The sequence below is a fragment of the Cetorhinus maximus genome, chromosome 25 (assembly GCF_964194155.1).
Source record: "Cetorhinus maximus chromosome 25, sCetMax3.hap1.1, whole genome shotgun sequence".
NCBI classification, from domain to species: domain Eukaryota; kingdom Metazoa; phylum Chordata; class Chondrichthyes; order Lamniformes; family Cetorhinidae; genus Cetorhinus; species Cetorhinus maximus.
Genome location: NC_135903.1, coordinates 1,720,599 through 1,737,274, shown reverse-complemented (window position 1 = coordinate 1,737,274; position 16,676 = coordinate 1,720,599).

Sequence of the window (16,676 nt, the reverse complement as noted above, 5' to 3'; positions counted from 1 at the left end):
TTCTGTAGTCTCTTTCAGAACCCAAAATCACATCTCATTTGGGGCAGACAATTTATATGTCTTAAGTCTCCGAGAAGATATTGAGTGTCTCTGCCACACAGAGTTTCAGAGTGCTCTAGGGAACTGGGTGTTAGAGTACTTCCGCCTGTGAATACAATAAAACACAAAAACAAAAACCTCACATTTCAAATGTCATGATTTTGAAATTACAAACAAGGTGCACAATGTTTCACTTTGAACATATAAAAGTCACTAATTTCTATTCCCTGATGCTTACCAATCACTGAACCAGGAACCCAAGCCAAAGGTTGGAGACTAATACATGTACCAATTACAGAACCAGGAGCCAAAGTCAAAGGTCAGAGTCTAATATATGTACCAATCACTGTACCAAGAACGCAAGTCACAGGTCAGAGACTAATACTCTGTGCCAATCACTGAAACAGGGATCCATCAAAGGTCAAATGCTATATATAAACTCTTGAACTTGTCATTGCTTCTTTAGTGTGTTGAATCCAGGATTAACCATATTTTCTCCTCCTGCAATTCATTGTTTTTCAAGAGCTCAAACTGTGGACTTCCTACATCCCCAATCTTTTTCCTCTTCCTACAATCTATGGACTGTTAAAATCTAAGCTCGGCAGGATCCAATCACTATCCCCATATTCTCTTCTATTGCTTTCAACATTAATATTATATCCTGAATTATTGGCTTCCACCCTTCACTTACAGAAATAAAAAAGCCCAGGAGAAGGAAAAAGTAATTTAGTCCAGCAAGCCAGATCCATCTGGTGTCAATGTACATTCTTCTATCAATGGCTCTCCAGCTGAAATGTCACCTCTTGGTTCAAACTCCCCCACCACTACTAAAAAGTATCAGGCACTAATGTGAATATTATAATAATTCTCAATCCCCCCCCACCACCCCCAACAGCTGTCACTGATCTCGTTGGCAACTGACCTGAATCTACCGCCTCCTTATTGGTCAGTTCCACATGCCTATGTTCTTTAATTTAGCTCAAAGATTTTGGCTAATTAGGTAAAAAAAATTAAATTATTGATATACAGAAACAAATCTTCATCTTGAAAGTAACCGTGAATAGGACAACTATGAATAATTGTTAGAAGGATTAGAGGGGAGTTGAGGAGAAATTATTTCTGGGTGGTGAGGGTCTGGAACTCACTGCCTGAAAGGGTGATAGAGGCAGAAACCCTCATCACATTTAATAAGAAAACTGGGATATATACACTTGAATTTACATAATCTACAAGGCCATGGATCAAAAAACTGGAAAGTGAGATTTGGCCAAATAGCTCTGTTCTCTCTGGCACAGACACGATGGGCTGAGTGGCCGCCTTCTGTGCCATAAATTTCTCCCTCTGTCCATCATCTTCGAATGAAAGTCCTCCCCAGCACCGCACAAGGAAAAGTGGAATAATCCAATCATGGATAATCCAATCATGGATTGCCAAGTATTTGAAGTCAAACATTGCATTTGGCATTCTTACTAACAACCTCATGGGTAGAATTTTCCCCCTTTTGGGGGGTGGGGTTGTGCGGGGGCGGGTACAGGCAGGCGCTTACCCAATCGGTGTCCCCAATCAGGCCCACCCTGCCAATTAAGGCCCGACCAGCGTGACGTGTGGCCGGACGTGTTCTGCACTCCCTGTGCGGGTGGCGGGGGGGAGATTCCCTAATCAGGAGACCACTCATTCACGCGATAGAGCGCAGAAATCTCCCTGAGGCACAGAGATTCCTCAGGGAGATTAGTTTAGAGCTTCTAAAGTTTAATAAAGGAGTAAAACATCTTTAGACCATGTCCCCTCATGTGAAACTGTCACATGAGCTGGGACGTGTGTATTAATTTTATTAAAAATTTTTCCAAGATTTCAAAAACGTTCATGAGACCTCGTCCCGTCCGTGGATGAGGTTCCATTAAAAATGCGAAGGCCGCCTGGGCTCTTCACCTCCCCGCCGACCTTAAGGTTGGGTGGGCCGCTTTCTCAATAGGGTCAATTAGCTAATTAATGGCCTTAACAGGCCTTTGACAGTTTGGCGGGCACACAGCCAAGTCAGCTGCGCGCCCACCGAACTGAAAACCGAAATGACACGCGGTGACGTCCAGACGCACACCCAACGTTGCCCCGTGTAATTTTACGCCTTGGCGAGGGGGCCCTGCCCCCGCTCGCCAAGCCGAAAATTCTCCCCCGTATATAGTTTAGAAAATCAGAGAAGAAAAGTGTAAACCCTGGAGAGGAGAGCTTTAAGATGTAATTGTAAAAATTCTATCATAGCTATCCAAGCGGTATTAAATTTAAAAAAACAACCAAGCTGGTGCTAGAGAACATCATGCACCCTTCACAGCAGGTGATGGATATAAGAAGCTCAAAAATACACTAAAGCATTTCTCATAGAGCAAATCATCAGCTCCTTAATCCAACCATAAGTGGACTGGTTGTTTCTACTGAGTTACAGTTTAATTGAACCCTGTGCTGTGCAGATCACAGGCTGTATTGGGGACTGAATCTTAATTGTTTTATACTGGGGCTTAACCTCAGGTAAGTCAGATTTCAGTCATCCGATAATAATTTTCTTAATATAAGGTCAAATTCCACTGAATATAAAAAGCTTAACAGCAAATTTAATAGCTCTTACTGATTTTTCTTCAGTAGTCCATGCAAAAATTGTTTACAGTAGTTAATTTTTCCACGAACTTTGTTAAAGAGGAGACATTAATTATTAAAGTTGCTATAGGTTTTAATGAATTTTTTATCAATTGGAAAGCTAACATCAAAACATGTGGCATAATCCTACCCCTATCATGCTACGTATCCTGTTTGACCTTGGTGTAAGCTGGTAACATACACAGAGGTAGGCTCTACCACTCTTCAGTTCCGAAGAAGAGTCATATTGGTCTCAAAATGTTAACTGTTTCTCTCTCCACAAATACTGCCAGACCTTCTGAGGTTTTTCCAGCACTTTCTGTTTTTATTACTTAAAATAGAGTCTGATTGACAGTGTTAAGGAAGCAGTACAGGCAAGCCACAAAGTTGAAATCAAATGTTAAAGGTGTGAGTTAAAGGTGTGAGCTACTGTTGTATCTGTTGCATATCATATGTATATGAACTATGCAGAGATGACACTAGTTTCCATGTGTGTAACAGGTTTCATTTACAGTGCTTTAAAATGTCTACTCCATGCTTCAGCTTTGCTGCTACAGATTTGTTCACTTTGCTCTAAGTCCACACCCAGGCTTAATTACTCAAGCACAGTGAGTATCAACAGTAAACAGACTCACATAATCAAACACAGAACAATTGAACACTACAGCTACAAAGAAAGATTTGGGCTATTCCTAGAAAGAAGGCATTAGAGATGTTATCTTACTGGGGAGTGTAAGATAACCAAGGGGATGGATTAAGTAAATCAGAATTTTACCTTGAATTAACTTATGAGAGTAAATCAAGATAATACAAGCTCAAATCAACAAAAGGTAAATTTAGGATTAATATCAAGAAATTCTACACACACATAGAAGAAAGGGTTTTAAGGCCCTAATTTTCCAGTTGGCCTCCAGACCCCCAGAGTGGGCAGGGGACAGTTTAGCAGCCTGAATAAAGCCTCCCAGCTATAGAGCAGGGGGTTAGTACTCCAGTCAGGCTTAGAGGCCCTCCATGCTTGCCTGGATTCAGCAGCTTCAGGCTGGTCCATGGAGGGGCTGCCCCTGAAAGCAGACTCCACACGGTGACCAGGCTGTTGAACAAGTTGGAGAGACGGTGCCTTCATTTTGAAATGGTCTTTTCGCACTTACCTGCCATTGCATCCTGCTGCTACTTTCAAGCTGGAAGGCTTCTGATTGGCCCTCCAGATTTGAGAGCCCGCCCACTATCTTTAATTGGATGGTGAGCCTGCCCTCTGGCCATTAATTGTCCGCTCTGAGGAAAATCACAGGATAGTGATTATTTGACAAACAGTGAAAATTTCGTATCTCCATTTGAACTTAATGGGGTGGGGTGGGGGAGGGGGGGTGGGTTCAGAGCCCAGAGAGAAAATACTGCCTGGAGTAGCGGAAGTGAAAACCATGGAATCATTTAAGAAACAATTGAATGCTGCAATTGAGATACTTCAGGGAATTTCTGGAATGCTGGATGATGAAGATGAAATGACCTACTTGTGGCCAGTCCCAGAGGTTTCACCCATTTACCTTAACATTTCCATTAAAATTGCAAAGAAAAAACTTTAAGAGGAGATCACTGGGCTTTAGTGTGCCCATATCTTAGGGCTCATTTTCAAGGCTGGTGGGGTAAATTTTATAATTTAACATGTCCAGATTGTAGCTTCAAGCAGCAGAAAAGCACATGGGAAACTCAGGCTTGGATGTCAGGAGGTAAGAATCACATCTGTCCTGATTTCCTTCACAGTCAGAAAACTGTGAGGCCTGAAATGTGAGCTGCTTGACCGCTGCTCCTGGTCCCCCAACTGGACGTCAAGAGGAGCAAGCCAAGGCATTGTGGGCACCAATGCATAAGATTCACCTCAGCTTTTCCCTCCAAAAACTCCTCTCATTTTCTATTAATGTCAACACTGACTTTCTTGCTGTCAGGAACTGTTCAGCAGAGTCTCCCTCCCTGATTGGCCGTGTTACTATCACTCAGTCTATCTCAGAGTGACTCCAACGAAGGCGGGAAAAAGAGGGCGCAACTCCAAACAACTTGAAGGGTTTCCCTCGTCCCTACCTGCAGTATGTTTTCCTTGCACTAGCCACTTCCCAAGCAGTTCCCAGGCCAGTTCAAAGCTCTCCTCCAGCTACTGGTTACTGATTTGGCATTAGATCTGGCATTAGACTAGACATTCCCTAATTACAACAATGACTACAACTCAAAAGTACTAAGCTGGCTGTAAAACGCTTTAGGCCGCCCAGAAGCTGTAAAAGGCACTATATAAAAGTAAGTCTATCTTTCTCGCACTACTTTGATATACACTCCTTTCAGTGCAAGGCTGTATAAATTGGAGGTTTTACAAGGCTTCACACTGCTTTGAGACTCCTCTGTGAATCTTTCTCATGTTAAAGATGTTTTAATCTTTACAGAAATCGATTGCCAGGGAGAAGGGATGAAGCTCCACATCTGGGTTGGATCACGTGCGCAAAGCTCCACTGTCACTCGAACTCAGCCCATGGTGTAATTTAACTTGCCTGCTGAGTGCACATTGCAACAGGCAGGACCAGTCTCAGGTCAGCAGCTGCAGTATAACAGCAGTCGGCCAGAAAGGTCAAGGATTTTTTATAGAGTATCATTTTCTTCTAACAAAAGGAGAGCACCTTGAGCTTGTAAGATTTCCTCCTTCTTTAAAATAAGGCACATAATAGACCTCTTGGCGAATTTGAAGCATACGGAACAAAAGGAACAATGGCAGCATGGATAGGAAGCTGGCTGAGTGACAGGAGGCAGAGCGGTGGTGAAAGGATGTTTATCAGGTTGGAGGGAGGTATTAAGTGGAGTTCCCAGCGTCAGTATGAGGACCACTGCTATCCTTGATATATATCAATGACCTAGACTTAGGCGCAGTTTCAATATTCGCAGGGGCAGAAATTTGCCCTCGTTGGGCGGGCTCGGCCGGGGTGGGCGGGGGGGGGCAATCGGGAAGCCGACCGCCGCCCACGATTGGGCTGAACCGCAATTTCACGCTGGCCGGCCAATTAAAGTCCGCCTTGTGTGAAATGCGCACTGCAGTGCTCAGCACTGCCTGGACGGGGCAGGGGGTGGGGTGGGGGGAGGAGGGAGAGTGGGGCAAGTGGGGAACTTCATGCAGGCGCTGGGCTAGTCACTGGAAAAGCTCCATGGGGGGGGCGGAGCTGCCTCAGGGAGAGGAAGAGTTCTGAAAAACAAAAATAACTCATTTTTAAATGTTAAAAATCATGTGACTCTGTCACATGAGCAGGGATGTGTTATGAGTGAGATGTAAAATGTTTTATTTTATTTTTATTTGCTGTTGGAAATCTCATCCTGCCCATGGACGAGGTTTCTTAAAAAATGCAAAGGCTGCTTGACTTTTTTGCCTGCCCGCCAACCGTAAGGTTGGATGGCCAGCGAAAAATGTAAGTTAATTAATACTTTAATGGCCTTAATAGGCCTTCTAATTGTCGGCAGGCACACGATTCCCGAGCACGCCCACCAACTGAACCATCGTGCGACTGCGCGTTGATGTCAGAATGTTTGCCCGATGTCATCATGCGTCATTTCACACTCGAGCAGGTCGGGTGTGCGCCCACCCACTGAGGTGAAGATTCTGCCCCAGGGGATCCAAAACATCGAAGCATTGTGAGCTGTGAGGAGGATATAGTGGCCAACTCAAGAAGACACAGAGCAACTGGTGAAATGGACAGACATATTTTCTTCTTTATTCTTTCATGGGATGTGGGCATCGCTGGCAAGGTCAGCATTTGCTGCCCAACCGTAATTGACCTTGAACTAACCTTGCTAGGTCATTTCAGAGGGCATTTAAGAGTCAGCCACATCGCTTTGGGTCTGGAGTCACATGTAGGCCAGACCGGGTAAGGCTGGCAGATTTCCTTCCCTAAAGGACATGTGGCAGATGAAATTTAATGCAGAGAAGAATGTACATATTGGTAGGGAGAATGAGGAGAGGCAATATAAAATAAATGTCAAAGGCAAAGGAAGCAACAATGACATGCGAGTAAATGTCTTTTATGCAGCGAGTGGTTAGGATCTGGAATGCGCTTTCTGAGAGCGGTAAACAATTGGTTTTCAGACTTGGGGAGTCAGACTCAGTCATGTCTTTCAAAGGGGAATTGGATAAGCAAATGCAGAGACAAAGTTTGCAGGACTATGGGAAAAGGGAAGGGGAGTGGGACTAGCTGAGTTGCGCTTGCAGAGAATCAGCAGAGACAGGACCAGTCAAACTGCTTCCTTCTGCGTTGTGGGAATTTGATAAAAATAATTTATTCCTCCAAGTAAACTGAGGTAGATAGAAAGGATCAGCATTAAGTGAAGAGTAATTAGCAAGGAGAGGGAATTAAGGATAATAATGCAACATTTTTAGAAACATCTTAATTGAAAGGGACATCAAGAGTGGAGAGATATTAGGATTGAGAGTTCCAATCAAAGAGAGTAAGAAAAATCACAGACCATTTTAAAAAATAAATGGTTTAAGAGTGAGAAAGATCATTTGAATTTAAATAAATGATGGCACTAATCTACTCATTTTGGCTGTTAATTGGTTTAGTTTCTACAATGTTCAATACAGAAACATTCTGAAGCAATTTTGAACAAAGACACTGTTCTGTATTCTTGCTCACATCACCTACATTGGTTAAAAAACAGTTGGAATTACACAGCAGTTCCATCGGACAATCACTGATCAAAATTTCAAATGTACAACTACAAGGACTCAAGGGAACAGCAAAGTTCATACAGACCTCGCCAGTTCTAAATGAGACCATGGCTGAAGCTTCAGGTCATTGCTCTTCCCTGTTTTCTGGTCAGCATCCCAGAATTAATCCGATTCAGCTTTTGATGTGCAATATGTGCACGATAGGGTTAATTCCACAATTGCACGATTGCACGTTCCTAGTGTGACACCCCTGCCCCTGTCTTCAAGAGAGCAGAATCATAGGATTCCCTATTAGATGGTAGGTTTCTCTCAGTACAACAAACATTCTAATCATGAACAGCCATCAATATTTTTATTAGGATAAAATAAAAGCTCATAATGTTGAAAATGTGCGGCACACCAGTCAGCACACAGGAAGGTAAACATTCATGTTTCGGGCAACATTCCTGTCTGGATCTCAACAGGCATTCTTCATCCTTGTCCCAGATTCCATTAGCCATCCTAGGTCAAACCCAACAGTGTGGAATCTTTGCCCACGTTTGTGCCCTGGAGTTTCATTGAACTGTCATGGACGATTCAACAAGGGCTTTCCCAAGGTCACCCTTGAACAATGCATTTGTATGTGTGTGTGTAGTTTTTTCACGCTATTGATCTGGAAATTACTTAAGAAAAGATAAAGTTACTAACACATACACAGGTTAGTTACAAATGAAGATAAAAACGATACAAAAATTGCATCAGTTTAGTCCATATTCAGTGCAGGCCTGATATTTTTGAAGCTGAGATGTTGCTTTGTCTGAAGTTAAGGTATTGACGTTGTACGATTGCCTCTGCACCTGTGATGGCTTCCACTGTTGAGTTGCTGCAGGATGATTTAACGGGTAAGCTTAGTAGGTACAATCAGGGAGCAGAGAAGGTTCCTTTCTTCTGGTTCTGCAGGCATGGCACTTTCAAGCTGCCTAGTTATTTACAGAAGAAGCTGTGGATGTCTCTAGATGCTTTTCTCTGTGTCTCCCTTGGCTGAAGTTTCTTCAAGATGTGGATCTGCCTTTTTCCTTCCCTTTCCAATGCTCTTTGCAAGAAGGGCAAGATGGCCACCATTATCATGTGACCTGTACAACAACACTGAATCATTTTCCATATAAGGAAGTGGTAATTTCATTACTGTTACCTGAAGACTCCTTACCCCTTACACTGTAAGGTTGTTCACACCTTACAGCAGCTCATCAGTTCCATCAGGTCAATGAATTTCTGTTTACTCTTTTGGAACAGTCATTGAATTTTAAATGTAAATGTCTGAGGAATGACCATCGTCGTCTCCTCGGGAGTTTAGAGAAAGATGATAGAAATCCACACTTCTGTCTGGTAACTTGGAGCCATTTTAAGAACAGCCTTTCAACTCAGTCCAAGGTATTTTTAAAAAAATGTGATCTTCAGAACAGTTTTTCTGAAAATTTGTAGTATCGTAACTGCGCACAGTAACAGAACATAGATCGACCACCAAGGGGCAAACCAGCATCTCATGTGATGGATGGCTACCAGAGAAACATTGGTGGCCCTTCAGTACCACAACCTAAATGATCATTCTTAATGTGTGAATGTTGGCAGGGAATTGCAGTGGAGGATGGGGGTGTAGAAGGAAGAAGGGTATCACACCCTAGTCAGGATCCAACTCTCACCAAACACTGACAAACACACGCTTTCTAGCAGAGAGTCGCTCAATGTCAATAAGTAGAGATACCAGTTAGCTTTTCCCTTCTCTATTATGTGAACCATGGCAGTATCTGAAGGATGCTTAGGGTGTTAATTTCTTTTTTTTTAATCCATTCATGGGATGTGGGCTTCTCTGGCTGGGCCAGCGAGTTGCCCTTGAGAAGGTGGTGGTGAGTTGCCTTCTTGAACTGCTGCAGTCCATGTGGTGTAGGTACACCCACAGTGCTGTTAGGGAGGGAGTTCCAGGATTTTGACCCAGTGACAGTGAAGGAACGGTGACATATTTCCAAGTCAGGATGGTGAGTGACTTGGAGGGGCACTTACAGGTGGTGGTGGTGTTCCCATTTATCTGCAGCCCTTGTCCTTCTAGATAGTGGTGCTGTCTAAGGAGCCTTGGCAAATTCCTGCAGTGCATCTTGTAAATCGTACACAATGCTGCTACTGTGCATCGGTGGTGGAGGGAGTGAATGTTTGTAGATGTGGTGCCAATCAAGTGGGCTGCTTTGTTTTGGATGGTATCAAGCTTCTTGAGTGTTGTGGGAGCTGCACTTATCAAGGGAAGCAGAGAGTATTCCATCACACTCCTGACTTGTGCTTTGTAGATGGTGGACAGGCTTTGGGGAGTCAGGAGGTGAGTTACTCATCGTACGATTCCTAGCCTCTGACCTGCTCTTGTAGCCACAGTGTTTATATGGCTAGTCCAGTTCAGTTTCTGGTCAATGGTAACCCCCAGAATGTGGATAGTGGGGGATTCAGCGATGGTAATGCCATTGAACGTCAAGGGGCAATGGTTAGATCCTCTCTTGTTGGAGATGGTCATCACCTGGCCCTTGTGTGGCGTGAATGTTACTTGCCACTTGTCAGCCCAAGCCTGGATATTGTCCACGTCTTGCTGCAATTGGACATGGACTGCTTCAGTATCTGAGGAGTTGTGAACGGTGCTGAACATTGTACAATCATCAGCCAACATCCCCACTTCTGACTTTATGATGGGAGGAAGGTCATTGGTGAAGCAGCTGAAGATGGTTGTGCTGAGGACGCTACCTGAAAAGTCCAGAGTTTACATTTTGCATATGTCGGCACCCAATTGTTTCTTTAATAATGCCAAGATTTTGCCTCCATTATTCTACCTGTCTGTTGTACCTGTTGATCACTCTCTGAAAGTTTGTGATATTCCCTAAAGGCTCCTTAGGTTGTGACCTTGGGACTTGAGCACGTGAACACTTAACATCTGAAATTCCCTGTTCTACTTAGTATTCATCCATTCATGAGCCATAATTTCTAAACCAAGAGCCCATATTACCACATAAATTCTTCTATATCCATGAGATTTGAGGTAACATGATACAGCCTCCCATCACAAAAGCTAAACCATTCCTAAAACCATTTCAATATTGTTGGGATTTGAAGCACAAAATATGCAGTTGTGTGTGTACAACCAGCTCCCTCTTGTGGTCACATGCAGGTGTAGCCCAAAATGCTCTGACTCTATTCTCAAAAGGCAGGGGGTCTTTGTCTCTCAGATGCCATATATATTTGGTTTAAGATCAAGGTTCATATGGAAGTCTCAGAAGAGCTCAAATTAAATTTGGTGCTGCCCCAAGCCCAGACACCTGAGGGGCAGCAGTGTTTGAGCCAAGTGATTCACCTTTGTTCATGAGTTGAAGGATGTTCCAGTTGTACCAGGTTTTTCTGCACTCAATGGGAAATCTAAAGTGCTCAACAAAATGCTGCAAGTATCCAATTAAAGGAAGGAAAATGCGGTTTCTTGGAGTTGGAAGAGATTGAAAAAAAATGAGGATGGGTCAATGTTGCTTGAGGTTTGAAGTAAAAACAGAAAATGTGAGAAAAGTCTCAGGACAGTCAGTGTTTGCTAAACTCCAATTGGCAACTAACAGACACGGGGGCTGGTAAAAGCCCAGTCAGGCCCAGAAAACTCCCCCAATGACCTGCTACAGTTTACCAACACGGAGCTTCAACTCAATCTGGCACAATAAAGCAATTTGTAAAATTAAAGCTATCAAAGCAATTCGCAAAAATCACAAGATAACCTTTTAAAGAAATTCTTTCACAGGATGTGGGTGTCACTGGCTAGACCCCCATTTGTTGCCCATCTCTAATTGCCCCTGAGATTATTACAGATGAAGAAGGCTGTTCGGCCCATCTTGCTTCATCCCTCCAGAAAGACCCTACATTTCACAACTCCTTGATTTGCCTTTTACTTCATTTTATCCCCTAAATGTTTCAACTTTGGCTGTGGCTAGCATTCTGGGCCTCAGTCCTTAATTTAAAAAAGGTGTGGGTCTCAAGTCTTTTCTGTTGACACTGGACACTGTGGTGAAAGGTAGAACAAGACACCCCTCTTTCCCCATTGTAAATGCAGTTTCTTCCCGCATGAAATACTTGTTTGCCGGTAAGTGTCTTCCAATGAGAATAATATATATATGAAGATAGTATATATAGGTGTATATGTATGAGATGAGGAAAACATCTTTCTCGCAGAGGGTTGTGAGACTATGAAATTCTCCTCCTCAAAAGGTGGTTGAGACAGTCTTTGAATATCTTTAAGGCAGGTAGACAGATTCTTGATAAGCAAGGTTATCGGGGGGAAGGCAGGAATGTGAAGTTGAGGTTAAAATCAGATCAGCCATGATCTTATTGAATAGCAGTGCAGGCTCGATGGGCCGAGTGGCCTATTCTTGCTCCTAATTCATATGTTCATAGATTATAAAGCACTGGGAAAGGACAAAAACTGCATTAAAAAGCTGACCTCAAAAGAGACTCAATTGCTTTCAGTGATTGAATGCTTATACATACAGGAAATACTCAGCCAAGTGACATTGGGAAAACAAGCACTACTGTGTTTTGACATTAGAAATCAATTATTTTCACATCTCTCTGAAGTGTGTCATTCTGTGTGCAGTGCAATGAATAATATTAAGAATGCAAATACTGCTGATGCACCTGACCCAAGGACATGTGGTGCGATCACCATTAAATCCAAATTAAAAAAGGACCAATGGAAGTGTGATAATAATTACTGTTCACCCAGGCAATTTGAATATGAAGCACTTGGTGAAACCAGCTGCGCAGGGAGTGCAGGTTCCAAGCTCAGTTTCAGCTGCCGGAGTGAATGATCTACGGCATGAGAATTCTCAGCTGCTTATTATAACAAGCCACTAAATCCCTTACACAGAGGTGTACATATAAACCGAAATGTGTGCCATTGAGCAACTTCCTTCCATGTGCTGCTGTTAATAGAGCAAACTTTCGAGGCTTTGAGGTTGTATTGGAAGCTTTTCCTTTTCCAATCCCCCCCCATGTGAACGGGCTCCCTGGCAAAGCACTGAATGGATTGTTTGGCCAGCGCTGAGTTGGGAGTTTTGTGTCGGACAGGTCCCATCCATCTGAGCTGATATGAGATTATCAAGGCCAGGATAACCACATCATCAATTGGCCACTTGTGGAGCAGAATCAGCAGAAGCCTGGTAGCCTGTCATCACAGGACCTGTTTAAATAGTAAACTGGTGATTTTGAAATGCTTGGCTTGTGCATTATATACCTGCATCCTCTTGGTTAGTGAATTCCCTATTAATTCCTAAATGTGGAAGATTTTCTTCTATCCTGAGGGTTATTAGGACATGGAGTGCCTTACGAGTGGGTAAATATTTTAAAAAGAAAATCTATTAAGTGGAAGAAGAGGAGAAGCAGCAGGGAAATGGGACTTGAGTAAATAGTTCCTTCACAGAGCTGCAACCATTGGACCACTAGGCTCCTTCCGTGTTGTTCTGCTATTCGATGATTCTTGGAGAGGATTTCAGAGATCTCTCAAGGAAAAGCTAGAGGCAAAACACTTCTTCATATGGAAACATGGAGAGTCAGTCATATCACCATAGCCAATCCCGACGTGTCATCATCGGCAATCCCTCATGTCGAGGATGACTCTCCCTTGATGGCTGGGTTTAAGTGAGATATCAGTATTGGATGTGGATTTGCAGGTTATTTATGAACCCTACTTTAGCCTCGTAGGCTCTCCAACAGTGAGGACACTGTCTGTCAGCCGGTAAAGGTGGTGACAGATTGTTGGCCCTCTCTTTCCATCTCTCTCTCTTGTTCTCCCTCAGTGGCTGCACTCATCGATTGGAAGGTCTTGGCACCATTTTTGATGATGCAAGTAGCACAGCTTCCCCAGACCTCCAGTGATTTTGTGGGGGGTGTCTGTGGTGGGGGTGGGGGTGGGGGTGTCTGTGGTGGGGGTGGGGGGTGTCTGTGGTGGGAGTGGGGGTGTCTGTGGTGGGGGTGTCTGTGGTGGGGGTGGGGGTCTCTGGTGGGGGTGGGGGTGTCTGTGGTGAGGGTGGGGGTGGGGGGTGTCTGTGGTGGGGGTGGGGGTGTCTGGGGTGGGAGTGGGGGTGGGGGGTGTCTTGGTGGTGGGGGTCTCTGTGGTGGGAGTGGGGGTGGGGGTCTCTGTGGTGGGAGTGGGGGTGGGGGGTGTCTGTGGTGGGGGTGGGGGTGGGGGGTGTCTGTGGTGGGGGTGGGGGTGGGGGGTGTCTGTGGTAGGGGTGGCGGTGGGGGGTGTCTGTGGTGGGGGTGGGGTGGGGGTGTCTGTGGTGGGGGTGTCTGTGGTGGGGGTGGGGTGGGGGTGTCTGTGGTGGGGGTGTCTGTGGTGGGGGTGGGGGTGGGGGGTGTGTGGTGGGTGGGGGTGGGGTGGGGGTGGGGGAGAGGGTGGGGGTGGGGGTGTCTGTGGTGGGGGAGGGGGTGGGGGTGGGGGTGGGGGGTGTCTGTGGTGGGGGTGGGGGTGTCGGGGGTGGGGATGTCTGTGGTGGGGGTGTCTGTGGTGGGGGTGGGGTGGGGGTGGGGGGTGTCTGTGGTGGGGGTGTCTGTGGTGGGGGTGGGGATGGGGGTGGGGGAGCGGGTGGGGGTGGGGGGTGGGGGAGCGGGTGGGGGTGGGGGTGGGGGTGGGGGGTGTCTGTGGTGGGGGTCGGGATGGAGGTGGGGGTGGGGGAGGGGTGGGGGTGTCTTGGGTGGGGGTGTCTGTGGTGGGGGTGGGGGAGGAGGTGGGGGTGGGGGTGTCTGTGGTGAGGGTGGGGATGGGGGTGGGGGAGGGGGTGGGGGTGGAGGAGGGGGTGGGGTTGGAGGCGGGGGAGGGGTGGGGGAGGGGGAGGGGGCGGGGGTGGGGGAGGGGGCGGGGGAGGGGGTGGGGGAGGGGCAGGGGGTGGGGGAGGGGGAGGGGGCGGGGGAGGGGGAGGGGGCGGGGGTGGGGGAGGGGGCGGGGGTGGGGGGTGTCTGTGGTGGGGGTCGGGATGGAGGTGGGGGTGGGGGTGGGGGAGGGGTGGGGGTGTCTTGGGTGGGGGTGGGGGAGGGGGTGGGGGAGGGGGCGGGGGAGGGGGTGGGGGCGGGGGAGGGGGTGGGGGCGGGGGAGGGGGAGGGGGAGGGGGCGGGGGAGGGGGAGGGGGCGGGGGTGGGGGAGGAGGTGGGGGTGGGGGTGTCTGTGGTGAGGGTGGGGATGGGGGTGGGGGAGGGGGTGGGGGTGGGGGAGGGGGGCGAGGTGGGGGCGGGGGAGGGGGAGGGGCGGGGGGTGGGGGAGGGGGAGGGGGCGGGGGTGGGGGAGGGGGCGTGGGCGGGGGAGGGGGCGGGGGAGGGGGCGGGGGAGGGGGTGGGGGCGGGGGAGGGGGTGGGGGCGGGGGAGGGGGCGGGGGCGGGGGAGGGGGAGGGGGCGGGGGAGGGGGAGGGGGCGGGGGAGGGGGCGGGGGGCGGGGGCGGGGGGCGGGGGCGGGGGGCGGGGGCGGGGGAGGGGGCGGGGGGCGGGGGCGGGGGAGGGGGCGGGGGGCGGGGGGCGGGGGAGGGGGCGGGGGGCGGGGGGAGGGGGAGGGGCAGGGGGCGGGGGAGGGGGAGGGGGAGGGGGAGGGGGCGGGGGAGGGGGAGGGGGAGGGGGCGGGGGCGGGGGAGGGGGCGGGGGCGGGGGAGGGGGCGGGGGCGGGGGAGGGGGCGGGGGAGGGGGCGGGGGAGGGGGCGGGGGAGGGGGAGGGGGAGGGGGAGGGGGAGGGGGTGGGGGTGGGGGAGGGGGAGGGGGAGGGGGCGGGGGCGGGGGCGGGGGAGGGGGAGGGGGCGGGGGCGGGGGAGGGGGCGGGGGAGGGGGTGGGGGCGGGGGAGGGGGTGGGGGTGGGGGCGGGGGAGGGGGAGGGGGAGGGGGTGGGTGTGGCTCCTTCTTTCAATTGCACTAAGCACCCAGTTGAGGGACCTGACATCGGGTCAATAGCACAAACACAAAACACGTCCACTATTTAACCAGCAACAAAAGTTACCACTGGCTGCTCAGCTTTGGTACAATCAGCGTGAGGCTTGTGAGCAGCAAGTACCTGTGCAGCACTTCAACCCTGTTCAAATCAAGCAAACTTCACAAAGGCTTTGAGATTGCCTCTGAAACATTTCCTTTGACCCCTGAATGAATGGGCTCCCTGGTGTTGCTTTGAGTGGAGCATCTGTTTCAGAAATCCTTAGTCAAGCATTTTGACAACAGGTCCCGTCCAGCTCAGCTGATGTGAGGTTATCATGGCCGTGATAACCACACCATCAAGTGGCAACTTGTGAGGCAGCATTGACAGAAACCTGGTAGCAGGGCCACAGCGCTGCTCTCACAGGACCTGGGATGTCACTCTGGGGTGGGGAATGTGTGGTGGGATTAGCTGAAAAAAAGTGGACATGAAATGGTCCTGTTGAGGATGCTATTTTCTGCTATTAAATGTCAGGAATTACCTGCAATATGCACTTTTACAGATTTTGCAGGGTTAGGGGAGTTAACATGTTGGAATCGATCATTTACTTGTCAAGTTACTAATAAATCTCATGTGGCAGCTTTCAAAGCATCTGAAGAGCTCAGAGTTTCAGATAAAAATTGAAGTTGCCAACTAGAAGGACATGAACGTCGGTGAGATATTTAAAATCAGTCGCTGAAGATGAAAGAATGATTATAAAAATGGAGAGTTTACACAAACCTAAAAGGCAGAGAGGAAAGGCAGCTGCAGTTCACATTGTTTCATTGTGAGAGAGTTGTCAGAGCGAAAGAGGAAGGGAGGCAGGGGAGGAAGATAGGGGATGGTCCCATTCACTTGCTGCTGGCTAAGCTCCCTCCTCCCTCCCAGGACATGCTGACACAGCACTTAGTCACCTCGCTCAAGATAACTCGGGGAGATTCATCGGTATTGGTACTGAATTCTAAGCTACAGGCGGAGGAGGAGTGGGCAGAGGAGCTGTCTTGGTGCCACCTATTAGGCGGAGGCCTGAACTTTGCTAGCCCGTTGCTGACAAAGATAAGAAGGGAATTCTCATCGTTAACAGTGACTTGAAATATTGAAATAAAAGCAGTTTTTGCAGAAAAGAACAGCGTTCACACAATTTAAAAAAAATATGTTAATATAATGTAGCGAGACATGACAAAAATGATGAAAGACAAATTGTTTAGTGTGACAATACAAATTGTATCAGGAATTCATCCTTGGGTCTTCAATGTTTGATTTTTGGATCTGCCAAACTATGAGGAATTTACACAAAAATAATCTCTCCCAAATTTGAAAGTGGAACTCCAGTGAGATTTCAATGTTTCATCCAATTT